Raw genomic sequence first — 13,136 nt, 5'->3', positions numbered from 1 at the left:
ATTTTTAAATAGTCGAAATTGTCAGGTAAGTCTCATAACTAGTAATTAATTGTCATCAATTGAATTTAAATTTACTGGTTTCTCCCGTTTGTCCTAAATATTTTGAAATATGATTTCAACGTACTCTTTTTGGTGTTGAATCATATGGTAACCCTATGCTATACCAAGCTTGGTTTCATTTGCTTGATTAGTTCGCAAGTTATACAAAAATCGTAAAGGTGCTCCTTTCCCTTTTTTACCTTCCCGCTCTGGAAGGAGGTAGTAGTACCAAATATCAATTGAAACCTTTTTTTTCATATACCCTTCCATACGAAATTTGGTTCCATTTGCTCGAATTGTTGTCGAGATATGCAATAAACATTGTATGGAAGCCCCACTACTCCTTTTCTATCTTCTCAATGAAGTTGAAGTTTCAAATAATCAAAGTTGAAGTTTCAAATAATCACGTATCCGGGCCGGACAAAGTTTGCAGTTTTATATAAAAACCTGTCAAAGTTCGACCATTTGATTTAAAAAATGACGACCATAAATCCGGGCTATATCCGGGCAAATTTTCTCGAAACCCAGAAATAACTCAACAAAAAACAAGAGAAAAAAATTGATTTGTTTTTAATCTGAACTCATCGACAGATTTTGAGTCGTATGTTAAGCTTCCAATTTTTATAAAACTTGCTCATAAAGCTTCGTTTGGAAGGCGTTCGTCGTTTTTTATTTGTTTGATTTGCCAAATAAAGTCTGATTTGCCGAATAAAGTTTTATTTGCCAGGCAAAATCCGGGCATTTTTCAATGAAATGCGGGCAACTGGGCCGAACCGGACTATTCCCAAATGTGTATTAAATGTCCAGGCAAACCCGGATAAAACCGAGAAATCTGGCAACCTTAGAGGAAACATTTTTCGTACCCTATTACACCCCTTCATGCCGAATTTGGTTCCTTTTGCCCTTTAGTTATAAAAAATTGCATGGAAACCCCCTCCCTTTCCTATTTACCCATTGAAAGGAGAGAGGGGCCTTAAATAATCATAAAAATATTTCTAGTACTCAAATCCTCTCCTTTGTCAAATTTGTAAGGGAGCCCCCGTCCCTCTTCCTATCTCCCTACTGGAAAGAGGAAGTGTTCTCAAATAATCGGAGAAATATTTATCGTACACAAATACTCTCCCATGTTCAATTTGGTACCTTTTGATAGACCGGTTCTTGATTTATGCAAACATTTGTCTTTTGTTTAGGAGGCCCCTTTCCCTCTTTTTCTGTTATGGGGAGAGGTCTGAAACCATAATAGGAATCTTTCCCGGCTTCCAATACCCCGCCGGCCAAGTTTAACGCAAATCGTTTCAGTAGTTTTCGAGTCTTTAGGGAACTGACAGACAGACATCCAGACAGAAATCCATTTTTATATGTCATACATTTATCAAATCCATGTAAAAGCAACAAGAAAAAAAAATTCGAAGAAGAAATACAAAAATCCTATGGTTTATCTTTAGTTTGTGACATCAGGCATTTTGGTGTCCTCCTATAATGAATTGAGGAGTGTTTAGCTAAATGTATTTCCCACATTAATTATGTCCAACGATACTCCTTTTCCAAGTTTTGTTAAGCATTAGTTTCAAATTTTTAAATTGTTTGATTTATGTTCTTCCAACTCTCTACGAAAACAATACTTTTTTTTCAAAATGTATGCTTAATCGTCTGAAACAAATTTATTCGAAAGCATTTTTTATGTTTTTTCATAAACCTTTTTCGCTCAGGTGGCCTCAATTACAACCATCAAAATGAAAATCAAAATAAATACCAGTTCAGCAAATGAAGAAACATAAATTTTTGCTGTAGAGTTTTGTGTAAGTAATATAAGAATTCTAAAAATACATTCAAAGCACAATATTCAAGGTCCAGATGTTTTTTTAAGTGGGTTTCATTTTTTTAGCTTTTCAAAGTTTTGGCCACCGATCTTGGCTTAGTACTCTCTCTGTGCGCTGATGGTTTTATCATTAGTTAAATGCTAGCCATCATATCCTTGAAATTAGTGCGCCTTTGTGTTAAGTAAATTAGATCTTTTCAAAGAAATATGAAGTTTTACAGAGGCCCTATATGTGTTTGTTCGTTTTCGCTTAAAGTCTAAGAAACAAAAAGTATCACGATAAAATTAATCTATCCATATCCCATAGTTCCTTCTAAAAACGAGTTATGTCAATCATTAAAAAAAAATACATAGATGCTTATTTTTCAAAAATTGATATGCGTTTAAAAGATTATATGTTGTTTGGCTGCACGCTGCAGTTATCCAATAAAAGGGAATGCGTTTTTCACACCAAATAAGCAATTGAGAAAAAAAACTTCGAAAACGACTAACCCCTTAGCCATAAACTGGGTGTATGGACATATTTTATGCACCTCGGCCGCGTGCGTTTATCTCCCCTTTCTCGTTTGGTGGTGTAGGTAGGAAAAAAAAGGAGAGAGCAAAAGTGACACGAATCGCGTGAACACCGCTCCTTGTGCCTTCGGCGGCTGACTGGCTGGTCGGATGCGAGGGGGGAAAATGCATTCTGATGCGACCAGGGGGCCTTTGGCGAAAAATCAGTTGACCGACCACCACCTGTTGGAATGTGTTGTCTGTTAACTCCGGTTGCACTTCCGCCAGGAAAAACCAACCACCCCGGGTGGGAGTGCATTTTGGGTGGTGCAGTTGACTCGCGCGATGTGTCAATTCAATAAAAATTTACATCATCCCCCCTTACCCTTCTAGCCCAGCTTGGCCGCCTGGAGGGATTGTGTGAGTAAAGCCCTTGCGAAGCCGAAGAGATTTACGGGAGGAATATCGATGTTGATGGCATCGAATTACTGCGGGTTGTTTTTGACACTTGTAATCAATTAAAATGGTTGGTTGTGGATGGAATTAAGAAGATTTTGTCGTTTGTTAACTGTGAGAAAAAACAGGAGTTTTTTTTTTAATTTTTCATACAGATTTAAATGAGAAAGGAAGTGGAACTCTGGGTCTCAAACTAAGAACAAATGATTAGAAACTCACTTTAGATAGCTGTATTATTAAATTTCGTGATACAATGTTTCCTTCCAGGGTGTGCAATTAACGTTTTCCCAGCAAAGGAAAGTTCTACCTTCCCAGTTTTTCAATCAGCCAGCATTGATGTCAAATACTTTTTATTGCCTCTTCTACTATCGTCATATAATAATGGTCGTCATCGTCAGCAGTCGTCGATATTGACGGGTTCTATTCAGCCAAACGTTATCATTCAATATCCATTTGTGTTATTTGTTGAGCCTTGTTTGTTATCCATTATTCCATCGCGTTCAATTTCTTACTAAAAATATATAAAGTACGTCCGGGGACAAATTTTCAGCAGGGCTTATCTAATATAAGATAATTGACTGATTAGGTATAAGAAATTCTTTGTTTCTTGTTTATTGATCCTAAAATTATCTCAAAAGTACTTTTTGGATTACGAACTACAAAAGGTGCTATCTGTCTTCCATCGATCTGATTTGCATCATTTTGCATGTTTAAGACTTTTTTCGAACGACCGGCAGCCCAAGCAGCAGTCCGAAATGATTATTCCATATTTCTCAGTCTCTCTAAATAGCGCTCCAAGTTGCACAGCCAAACAAACACATTTGCTCGAGAAAAAAAAATCTACAAGCAAGGTTATAAACAATATAGTAATTATAGTTAAATGAGCACATATCTACAGCTCTTTTCCGGCACCACAACAAATGTTCAACCCCTTCTTCTCCTCGACGCAGTCCACATTCGTCATTTACAAATAAAATGCAAACGACTGTGTACGATAGCCATATGAATGTACGCAGATATATTGTAGGTAGACTCAACCCGCTCGTCGTCGAAGAAAAGAAGGTTTGTTAATAATAAATTTCAAGCAAATGTTAAAAAGCGCACATTACCTTCTCGACTATGTTATAGCGGGAGAGCTCTATATCTGTTTACAGGTTTTTTTTTCAACTTCTGTTTCTCTTCTCTAGTCCATATCAAGCTCGTGCACGAAACAAATACCCTACTTCGCTTTATGACGGCAGAAGTACGACGGTGATGATGATGATTGTGATGTTGATTTGAATGACGACTCCGATGATGATGACGAACTTCAGCTCATGAGAAATGGACAGCGGCTAGACCGATTGCCTCCACTTTGTTTCTGCGGCAGTAAGTACTTACTGAAAGGCAATTGCTTTTACTGGGAAAATCTCCAGGAAGCAGTTGAAGTATCTCAATCCTTGCCTGTTTTGAAAACACAAGTGTTAAATTGAAGTAAGAAGTCAAAATCAAAAGTTAAAAATTAGAAGGAAAAGTCAGAAGTTTGAATCCAAAACTTTGATGTCAGAAGTCAGATGTCAGATGAAAGAAGTCAGAAGTCAGAAGTCAGAAGTCAGAAATCAGAAATCAGACGTCATAAATCAGAAGTCAGAAGTCAGAAGTCAGAAGTCAGAAGTCAGAAGTCAGAAGTCAGTAGTCAGAAGTCAGAAGTCAGAAATCAGAAGCTAGAAGTCAGAAGTCAGAAGTCAGAAGACAGATGTTTGAAGTCAGAAATCAGAAGTGAGATTGTAGAAGTCAGAAGTCAAAAATCAGACGTCACTAATCAGAAGTCAAAAGTCAGAAGTCAGAAGTTAGAAATCAGAAGTTAGAAGTTAGAAGTTAGAAGTCAGAAGTCAGAAGATAGATTCCAGACCTTAGATGTCATATTTTAGACGTCAAACGTCAGATATGAGACGTAAGACTTTAGAGTTAAGACTTCAGACTTCAAACTTCAGACGTATGACTCCAGAAGTCAAACTTTAGTGACAAATGACAGACTTCCTTCACATTCCCGGGAATATAGAAATTTACTGATTCATTTCCGGGAATCCGGAAAACGAGAACTCAAAAATCAGAAGTCAGACTGCAGACGCCAGACTTCAGACGTCAGATTTCAGACGTTAGACTTCATACGTCATACCATGATGCCAGATGCCATGCTTGAATATTAGATGTCAGAATCCAGATTGGAGTCGTCAGACTTAAGATGTTAGATTAAAGACGCACAACAATTTTAATTGTCAGATACCTAAAACGAGTAATGAACTTAAATCTTAAACTTCAGACTTTCATTTATAGGCCTCAGACAGAACTCAGAATTACGACTACTAACCTCTTATTTCAAATATCAGATTTTAAACTTCATACTTCAGACTTCAAACTTTAGACTTCAAAATTTAGACTTCACACTCCAGAATACAGACTACATCCACAGATTCCAGACTTCAGAATTCAATATCAGACTTCCGATTTCAAACATCCGATTTCAGACTTCAGGTTCAGACTTCAGGTTTCAAACGTCATACATACTTCAGACATCAGATGCGGAACGCAGAATTCAAACATCAGACTTCAGAAATCACATCTCGGAGTTCAGACTATAGGACTTATTATGTAGAATTCAGAATTCAGTCTTCAGACATTCAAATTTTTAATCAGTCTTCATACTTCAATCTTCAGACTTAAGTATTCAGACTTCAGACTTTAGGCTTCAGATTTCAAACGTCAGACTTCAGTTTTCAGACTTCAGACTTAAATTTTCAGACTTTGAATCTAGACTACCGATTTCAGATTGCAGACTTCAGACTGATTGTTTCAAGATTTAGCCTTCAAACCGTAACAATATCGGCTTTCATCGTTCGTTTATCAGTTTTGGATTTTAGACTTTCTTTCGACTTTTTGTTTTCGACCTTAATTTTCGACTTTCAACATTCTACTATCGACTTTCAATAATGAACTTTCTTTCGGCTTTCGTCATTCAACAAAGGCTTTTGAGATACGATCTACGACTTTTGACTATCAACATCGACTTTAATTTATCTGTCGATTTTTTATTTTCTACTGTTGACTTTCGACTCTCTATATACGACTTTTGATTTTTGATTTTCGACTTACAACTTTCATTATTGATTTATAATTTAATGATTAATGGCATTTCGGTGAATTATACATTCTGATAGGAAGAATTTCAAATGAAAGTAATGAAAATTATAGACGGATAGATTAGATTAGGAAGCATGAAAGGTGTTGAAAATGAGCCAAGAGCGTGATTTGAGAAAACTTCTTGCCGCACAAGACCATTTGTCCCACATCGTATTACTGTCTAGAAGAAGCAAAGTCGATAGGCTGACTTTGCATTGATCTATACAATGATACATGGATGGATCGAAGCACGTGTTTTTCGTACCCCGATCGGACAAAAGGAAATGTACGGCCGGCTCAGATGAAGTTTTCTATTGCGAGAGCTGGTTCGATCGATGTATAAGCTGTTTTCGGGTGTTCGTTGTTTGCACGGCAGCGCTACTACTTTTATTGTTTCACGCATTTGAGTAACCGTCAACGTCCCTACTTCTTAAGCCATGCACATCAATTAGTGAACTGCATTTTTATTTCCCCATATTTCCCCCCCTTTTTCTTTGCCAATTGATTTTGTGTTAACAGTTTATCACCGCTGGTTTATGATTTTTAATTTAATGATTAATGGCATTTCGGTGAATTATACATTCTGATAGGAAGAATTTCAAATGAAAGTAATGAAAATTATAGACGGATAGATTAGATTAGGAAGCATGAAAGGTGTTGAAAATGAGCCAAGAGCGTGATTTGAGAAAACTTCTTGCCGCACAAGACCATTTGTCCCACATCGTATTACTGTCTAGAAGAAGCAAAGTCGATAGGCTGACTTTGCATTGATCTATACAATGATACATGGATGGATCGAAGCACGTGTTTTTCGTACCCCGATCGGACAAAAGGAAATGTACGGCCGGCTCAGATGAAGTTTTCTATTGCGAGAGCTGGTTCGATCGATGTATAAGCTGTTTTCGGGTGTTCGTTGTTTGCACGGCAGCGCTACTACTTTTATTGTTTCACGCATTTGAGTAACCGTCAACGTCCCTACTTCTTAAGCCATGCACATCAATTAGTGAACTGCATTTTTATTTCCCCATATTTCCCCCCCTTTTTCTTTGCCAATTGATTTTGTGTTAACAGTTTATCACCGCTGGTTTATGATTTTTAATTTAATGATTAATGGCATTTCGGTGAATTATACATGCAGTTCACTAATTGATGTGCATGGCTTAAGAAGTAGGGACGTTGACGGTTACTCAAATGCGTGAAACAATAAAAGTAGTAGCGCTGCCGTGCAAACAACGAACACCCGAAAACAGCTTATACATCGATCGAACCAGCTCTCGCAATAGAAAACTTCATCTGAGCCGGCCGTACATTTCCTTTTGTCCGATCGGGGTACGAAAAACACGTGCTTCGATCCATCCATGTATCATTGTATAGATCAATGCAAAGTCAGCCTATCGACTTTGCTTCTTCTAGACAGTAATACGATGTGGGACAAATGGTCTTGTGCGGCAAGAAGTTTTCTCAAATCACGCTCTTGGCTCATTTTCAACACCTTTCATGCTTCCTAATCTAATCTATCCGTCTATAATTTTCATTACTTTCATTTGAAATTCTTCCTATCAGAATGTATAATTCACCGAAATGCCATTAATCATTAAATTAAAAATCATAAACCAGCGGTGATAAACTGTTAACACAAAATCAATTGGCAAAGAAAAAGGGGGGGAAATATGGGGAAATAAAAATGCAGTTCACTAATTGATGTGCATGGCTTAAGAAGTAGGGACGTTGACGGTTACTCAAATGCGTGAAACAATAAAAGTAGTAGCGCTGCCGTGCAAACAACGAACACCCGAAAACAGCTTATACATCGATCGAACCAGCTCTCGCAATAGAAAACTTCATCTGAGCCGGCCGTACATTTCCTTTTGTCCGATCGGGGTACGAAAAACACGTGCTTCGATCCATCCATGTATCATTGTATAGATCAATGCAAAGTCAGCCTATCGACTTTGCTTCTTCTAGACAGTAATACGATGTGGGACAAATGGTCTTGTGCGGCAAGAAGTTTTCTCAAATCACGCTCTTGGCTCATTTTCAACACCTTTCATGCTTCCTAATCTAATCTATCCGTCTATAATTTTCATTACTTTCATTTGAAATTCTTCCTATCAGAATGTATAATTCACCGAAATGCCATTAATCATTAAATTAAAAATCATAAACCAGCGGTGATAAACTGTTAACACAACTTTCATTATTCCACATTCGACTAAGGACTTTCGATTTTTGACTTTAAACTTTAAACTTTCGACTTTTCAGTCTTGATTCATCGGCATTCGACTTTCGACGTTCAAATTTAGACTATCGGTTTTCGACTTCCTAATTCCGATTTTTGATTTACGATTTCCGACTTTTGGCTTTCGACTTTCAACATCCCACTATCGACTTTCAACTTTTGACTTTCGTCTGTAGACTTCGACTTTCGACTTTTGACTTTCAACATCCCACTATCGACTTTCGACATTCGACTTTCAACTTTCGACTTTCGACTTTCGACTTTTTACTTTCGACTTTCGACTTACGACTTTCGACTTTCGACTTTTCACTCTTGACTTTCCGTCATTCGACTTTCGACGTTCGAATTTCGAAATTCGGCTTTTCACTTTTGACTTTCCGACATTAGATATACGACGTTCGAATTTAGATTTTGGACTTACACTTTTCGGCTTCAAAATTTCGATTTCTGATTTCCGACTTTTGACTTTTGACTTTTAAGTTTAGATTCCGACTTTTGAATTTTTACTTCCGACTCCCGACTGTCGACTTTCGACTTTCGTCTTTCGTCTATCGACTTTTGACTTTCGACTTTCGGCTTTCGACTTTCGACTTTCGACTTTCGACTGTCGATTTTCGACTTTCAACATTCAACTTTCGACTTTCGACTTTCGACTTTCGACTATCGACTTTCAACTTTCGACTTTCGACTTACGACTTACGACTTACGACTTACGACTTACGACTTATGACTTACAACTTACGACTTACGACTTACGACTTACGACTTACGACCTCCGACTTTTAAAACTGGATTTTGGTCTGGAAACTATTGGCTTTCGAATTTTATTTTTGATTTTTTGTCTTCTTTGTCTCTTTGTCTCTATGTTTCTTTGTGTTTTTGTCTGTTTGTCTGTTTGTCTGTTTGTCTGTTTGCCTGTTTGTCTGTATGTCTGTTTGTCTGTTTGCCTGTTTGTCTGTTTGTCTGTTTGTCTGTTTGTCTGTTTGTCTGTTTGTCTGTTTGTCTGTTTGTCTGTTTGTCTGTTTGTCTGTTTGTCTGTTTGTCTGTTTGTCTGTTTGTCTGTTTGTCTGTTTGTCTGTTTGTCTGTTTGTCTGTTTGTCTGTTTGTCTGTTTGTCTGTTTGTCTGTTTGTCTGTTTGTCTGTTTGTCTGTTTGTCTGTTTGTCTGTTTGTCTGTTTGTCTGTTTGTCTGTTTGTCTGTTTGTCTGTTTGTCTGTTTGTCTGTTTGTCTGTTTGTCTGTTTGTCTGTTTGTCTGTTTGTCTGTTTGTCTGTTTGTCTGTTTGTCTGTTTGTCTGTTTGTCTGTTTGTCTGTTTGTCTGTTTGTCTGTTTGTCTGTTTGTCTGTTTGTCTGTTTGTCTGTTTGTCTGTTTGTCTGTTTGTCTGTTTGTCTGTTTGTCTGTTTGTCTGTTTGTCTGTTTGTCTGTTTGTCTGTTTGTCTGTTTGTCTGTTTGTCTGTTTGTCTGTTTGTCTGTTTGTCTGTTTGTCTGTTTGTCTGTTTGTCTGTTTGTCTGTTTGTCTGTTTGTCTGTTTGTCTGTTTGTCTGTTTGTCTGTTTGTCTGTTTGTCTGTTTGTCTGTTTGTCTGTTTGTCTGTTTGTCTGTTTGTCTGTTTGTCTGTTTGTCTGTTTGTCTGTTTGTCTGTTTGTCTGTTTGTCTGTTTGTCTGTTTGTCTGTTTGTCTGTTTGTCTGTTTGTCTGTTTGTCTGTTTGTCTGTTTGTCTGTTTGTCTGTTTGTCTGTTTGTCTGTTTGTCTGTTTGTCTGTTTGTCTGTTTGTCTGTTTGTCTGTTTGTCTGTTTGTCTGTTTGTCTGTTTGTCTGTTTGTCTGTTTGTCTGTTTGTCTGTTTGTCTGTTTGTCTGTTTGTCTGTTTGTCTGTTTGTCTGTTTGTCTGTTTGTCTGTTTGTCTGTTTGTCTGTTTGTCTGTTTGTCTGTTTGTCTGTTTGTCTGTTTGTCTGTTTGTCTGTTTGTCTGTTTGTCTGTTTGTCTGTTTGTCTGTTTGTCTGTTTGTCTGTTTGTCTGTTTGTCTGTTTGTCTGTTTGTCTGTTTGTCTGTTTGTCTGTTTGTCTGTTTGTCTGTTTGTCTGTTTGTCTGTTTGTCTGTTTGTCTGTTTGTCTGTTTGTCTGTTTGTCTGTTTGTCTGTTTGTCTGTTTGTCTGTTTGTCTGTTTGTCTGTTTGTCTGTTTGTCTGTTTGTCTGTTTGTCTGTTTGTCTGTTTGTCTGTTTGTCTGTTTGTCTGTTTGTCTGTTTGTCTGTTTGTCTGTTTGTCTGTTTGTCTGTTTGTCTGTTTGTCTGTTTGTCTGTTTGTCTGTTTGTCTGTTTGTCTGTTTGTCTGTTTGTCTGTTTGTCTGTTTGTCTGTTTGTCTGTTTGTCTGTTTGTCTGTTTGTCTGTTTGTCTGTTTGTCTGTTTGTCTGTTTGTCTGTTTGTCTGTTTGTCTGTTTGTCTGTTTGTCTGTTTGTCTGTTTGTCTGTTTGTCTGTTTGTCTGTTTGTCTGTTTGTCTGTTTGTCTGTTTGTCTGTTTGTCTGTTTGTCTGTTTGTCTGTTTGTCTGTTTGTCTGTTTGTCTGTTTGTCTGTTTGTCTGTTTGTCTGTTTGTCTGTTTGTCTGTTTGTCTGTTTGTCTGTTTGTCTGTTTGTCTGTTTGTCTGTTTGTCTGTTTGTCTGTTTGTCTGTTTGTCTGTTTGTCTGTTTGTCTGTTTGTCTGTTTGTCTGTTTGTCTGTTTGTCTGTTTGTCTGTTTGTCTGTTTGTCTGTTTGTCTGTTTGTCTGTTTGTCTGTTTGTCTGTTTGTCTGTTTGTCTGTTTGTCTGTTTGTCTGTTTGTCTGTTTGTCTGTTTGTCTGTTTGTCTGTTTGTCTGTTTGTCTGTTTGTCTGTTTGTCTGTTTGTCTGTTTGTCTGTTTGTCTGTTTGTCTGTTTGTCTGTTTGTCTGTTTGTCTGTTTGTCTGTTTGTCTGTTTGTCTGTTTGTCTGTTTGTCTGTTTGTCTGTTTGTCTGTTTGTCTGTTTGTCTGTTTGTCTGTTTGTCTGTTTGTCTGTTTGTCTGTTTGTCTGTTTGTCTGTTTGTCTGTTTGTCTGTTTGTCTGTTTGTCTGTTTGTCTCTTTGTCTCTTTGTCTCTTTGTCTCTTTGTCTCTTTGTCTCTTTGTCTCTTTGTCTCTTTGTCTCTTTGTCTCTTTGTCTCTTTGTCTCTTTGTCTCTTTGTCTCTTTGTCTCTTTGTCTCTTTGTCTCTTTGTCTCTTTGTCTCTTTGTCTCTTTGTCTCTTTGTCTCTTTGTCTCTTTGTCTCTTTGTCTCTTTGTCTCTTTGTCTCTTTGTCTCTTTGTCTCTTTGTCTCTTTGTCTCTTTGTCTCTTTGTCTCTTTGTCTCTTTGTCTCTTTGTCTCTTTGTCTCTTTGTCTCTTTGTCTCTTTGTCTCTTTGTCTCTTTGTCTCTTTGTCTCTTTGTCTCTTTGTCTCTTTGTCTCTTTGTCTCTTTGTCTCTTTGTCTCTTTGTCTCTTTGTCTCTTTGTCTCTTTGTCTCTTTGTCTCTTTGTCTCTTTGTCTCTTTGTCTCTTTGTCTCTTTGTCTCTTTGTCTCTTTGTCTCTTTGTCTCTTTGTCTCTTTGTCTCTTTGTCTCTTTGTCTCTTTGTCTCTTTGTCTCTTTGTCTCTTTGTCTCTTTGTCTCTTTGTCTCTTTGTCTCTTTGTCTCTTTGTCTCTTTGTCTCTTTGTCTCTTTGTCTCTTTGTCTCTTTGTCTCTTTGTCTCTTTGTCTCTTTGTCTCTTTGTCTCTTTGTCTCTTTGTCTCTTTGTCTCTTTGTCTCTTTGTCTCTTTGTCTCTTTGTCTCTTTGTCTCTTTGTCTCTTTGTCTCTTTGTCTCTTTGTCTCTTTGTCTCTTTGTCTCTTTGTCTCTTTGTCTCTTTGTCTCTTTGTCTCTTTGTCTCTTTGTCTCTTTGTCTCTTTGTCTCTTTGTCTCTTTGTCTCTTTGTCTCTTTGTCTCTTTGTCTCTTTGTCTCTTTGTCTCTTTGTCTCTTTGTCTCTTTGTCTCTTTGTCTCTTTGTCTCTTTGTCTCTTTGTCTCTTTGTCTCTTTGTCTCTTTGTCTCTTTGTCTCTTTGTCTCTTTGTCTCTTTGTCTCTTTGTCTCTTTGTCTCTTTGTTTCTTTGTCTCTTTGTCTCTTTGTCTCTTTGTCTCTTTGTCTCTTTGTCTCTTTGTCTCTTTGTCTCTTTGTCTCTTTGTCTCTTTGTCTCTTTGTCTCTTTGTCTCTTTGTCTCTTTGTCTCTTTGTCTCTTTGTCTCTTTGTCTCTTTGTCTCTTTGTCTCTTTGTCTCTTTGTCTCTTTGTCTCTTTGTCTCTTTGTCTCTTTGTCTCTTTGTCTCTTTGTCTCTTTGTCTCTTTGTCTCTTTGTCTCTTTGTCTCTTTGTCTCTTTGTCTCTTTGTCTCTTTGTCTCTTTGTCTCTTTGTCTCTTGGTCTCTATGTCTCTTTGTATCTTTGTCTATTTGTCTCTTTGTCTCTTTGTCTCTTTGTCTCTTTGTCTCTTTGTCTCTTTGTCTCTTTGTCTCTTTGTCTCTTTGTCTCTTTGTCTTTTTGTCTCTTTGTCTCTTTGTCACTTTGTCTCTTTGTCTCTTTGTCTCTTTGTTTCTTTGTTTCTTTGTCTCTTTGTCTCTTTGTATCTTTGTCTCTTTGTCTCTTTGTCTCTTTGTCTCTTTGTCTCTTTGTCTCTTTGTCTCTTTGTCTCTTTGTCTTTTTGTCTCTTTGTCTCTTTGTCTCTTTGTCTCTTTGTCTCTTTGTCTCTTTGTCTCTTTGTCTCTTTGTCTCTTTGTCTCTTTGTCTCTTTGTCTCTTTGTCTCTTTGTCTCTTTGTCTCTTTGTCTCTTTGTCTCTTTGTTTTTTTGTTTTTTTGTCTCTGTGCCTCTTCGTCTCTTTGTCTCTTTGTCTCTTTGTCTCTTTGTCTCTTAGTCTCTTTATCTCTTTATC

At 37.3% G+C, this 13,136-nt stretch overlaps 1 protein-coding gene across 2 annotated transcripts in view; it reads right to left on the bottom strand.

Moving 5' to 3' along the window:
* Window positions 1-13,136, bottom strand: part of LOC129756412 (protein bric-a-brac 1) — a 469,121-nt gene that overhangs the window by 49,936 nt on the left and 406,049 nt on the right. The gene's annotated exons all lie outside the window — the stretch shown is intronic.

This window comes from Uranotaenia lowii, chromosome 3 (assembly GCF_029784155.1).
Source record: "Uranotaenia lowii strain MFRU-FL chromosome 3, ASM2978415v1, whole genome shotgun sequence".
Taxonomy (NCBI): Eukaryota; Metazoa; Arthropoda; class Insecta; order Diptera; family Culicidae; genus Uranotaenia; species Uranotaenia lowii.
Note: the sequence above shows the minus strand (reverse complement) of the source record. Positions and strands in the feature narration are given on the sequence as shown.